Source organism: Clupea harengus, chromosome 1 (assembly GCF_900700415.2).
Source record: "Clupea harengus chromosome 1, Ch_v2.0.2, whole genome shotgun sequence".
Classification (NCBI taxonomy): Eukaryota; Metazoa; Chordata; class Actinopteri; order Clupeiformes; family Clupeidae; genus Clupea; species Clupea harengus.
The window spans coordinates 1,735,933-1,738,432 of NC_045152.1; the positions used below are offsets into that span (position 1 = coordinate 1,735,933).

General features: G+C 43.0%; 1 protein-coding gene across 3 annotated transcripts in view; it reads left to right on the forward strand.

Annotated features, from left to right (window-relative positions):
* cacna1aa (calcium channel, voltage-dependent, P/Q type, alpha 1A subunit, a) overlaps window positions 1-2,500 on the forward strand; it is a 77,981-nt gene that overhangs the window by 51,141 nt on the left and 24,340 nt on the right. The gene's annotated exons all lie outside the window — the stretch shown is intronic.

A 2,500-nucleotide genomic window follows, 5' to 3' on the forward strand; every position in this document is an offset into this window, starting at 1 on the left:
TGGGCTTTTTTTGGCTTGTTAAATGTAGATTGTGACGACAACAGGTTTGTCTCAAAAGTATGTGTGGGAGTCCAGTAGTAGCCTTTGAATTGGCATACTTACACACCATGTGTGCCAAATTCTTCAGGAGTGGACTGAGCACCTTCAAGGCTAATGGACAGAGAGATCACCCCAGTGGATAAGACACATTCAGCCACTCCACCTCATAAAGGAAAGGGTTTGTGGTGGAAGGTTGGGGGTTATGGCCTTTACGGCAGATTGCGTTAAAAGCACCGAGGGCCAGAGCAGGCCGCACCCCTGTTACACAGGGTGAGATAACAGCATGATTTTATTAGGTGGGGGGTTGGGGGGGGGGGGAGGCGATCGAAGGTCCTGGACCAATAGACAGATGGATGCCACCCGGAAATGAGCAGATCTGATTAGACACCCATTTGCTGTCTGGGGGATGATCTGGGGCATGGAGGCATTTCTGCCTCCTCTGTGAGAGCATGTCCGGCGTCCAGCTGGCGTGAGCCACGCCAGGAGTCACCGTGTCCTTCTGAAGGGGAAGAGATAGGAGCACCGGAGGGCACGGAGATGGAGAGACTGAGCCTCTCTGGTCTCTCTTTTTTTTTTTTTAAACAATGTAATTGAATAATATACATTCCAGCAATAATACATTTAAACAACTCATTCAAACCCATTTTACTGCAGTATGCAGTATTTACCACAGAAAGGCCTGAACCATATGAATGAGAACCAGCTGTTTTTATGCTATATTTTTATTTAAAGTGCAGTAATTGAATGATCCTGTAGGTGCGACAGGATATATGTTTTTATATTTAGACATAGGTCTACTGCCGGGTAATGTTCCTTGAAAAAGCAGACAGCGTTTTATATATTGGGTCTCCTTTTCTAAAACAGCTGTTTTCTAAAAAAGTTTAAAGGAAAGGGAGTGCGTGTATACATGAATAAAAAAACAAGAAAAGCCAAGATGCATCGTGATTCATCGAGAATCATTTTTTTAATGAAATTGTTACCCCTTGAATCATAATACGATTGAGACCAGTGAGTTGTATTGACTAGTGTACAAGACATGAATCATAAAGACAAACATACATGTATAAATTATAAGTTGGAGATGGTTAAGTGTACCAGTAATAGAATAAAGAGATTTTGATATGTAACATGTAAAGATATAAAAGAAATCCATGTCATGGGCACTCCTTTTTCGTCAAAGAAGCCAGTGGAGATTGCAATGTCAAATTATTTCATGAATACTGTGACATATATGCTGGAAAAGTCTTAAGAGATGAAACATATCCATGGATAATGATGACTTTTTTTAAATGAGTGCTGCCCCCTCTGGCTAAAAGACCCAGTGCCACACGGTCTCCCTCAGCCCCCAGTCAAGCACAAGCCAGCATGGGGGTAGTGGTGCGACAGGACCAACAGAGCTGCTAATCATAGGGTAGCTGTGCGATGACTGTGTGTGTGTGTGTGTGTGTGTGTGTCTGTGTGTCTGTCATAGGGTAGCTGTGCGATGACTCAGCACTCTAATGCTCTAGTTTCACTTAGGGTCATATGGGCTTTGGGGGCATGACGCTGTCTACCGTGGCTGATGAGACTGTGTGTGTGTGTGTGTGTGTGTGTGTCTGTGTGTGAGTGTGTGTGTCTATGTGTGTGAGTGTGTGTGTGAGTGTGTGTGTGTCTGTGTGTCTGTGTGTGTGTGTGTCTGTGTGTGTGTGTGTGTGTCTGTGTGTCTGTGTGTCTGTGTGTGTTTGTTTGTGTGTGTGTGTATCTGTTAGGAAGAGGCCAGTATAGTTTAAACATGCAGAAAGGCCTCTACTTATGATTAATGCATGACTTCTTTTCACTACCCAAGCCACACATAAGCATTCTTGGCAGCGTGTGCGTTTGCATTCTCCCCTCAACTGATTCCGATATCAGTTGACTGAGGTCACGGGTAAGCTTGCATGGTGACACTTCATGTGGATGGTCCCCTATTAGACTATCTACAGATGCTCAAGTTATAAACATAATAATCTGTTGAAACGATCTGTAAATTAAAATGTATGGTCAAGGTTAGGGTTAGGGGTTGGGTTTGGTTAAAGTGATGTTCAGAGAACAATTTGAAAGACTGAACTTGAATTTCGACAGACCATCTGTAAAGTCTCTGTAGGTGGACTATCCGAAAGTGTGACCACTTGCATAACATAAGTTCAACTATATGTCAGCAAAGATGTGCACACTGAATTTCTGACTGTGTGTGTGTGGTTATGATGAGTGTGTGGTGTGTGTCTGAGTGCAACATTTTGTGAATGTGTATGACACTGCAGGAGAGTGTGTCTGCCATTGGAAGACACTGGGTATTATACTCTGTGGCTGTAATGAAAACACTGGCATTGTACCTTTTTTTTCTCTCTTTCTCTCTCTCTGTGTCTGTCTTATATTAATGTTTTTCCTCTTCCAAATCTTTCTCTCTCCCTGTGTCCTTCTCTTCCTTTGTCTGTCTTTCTTT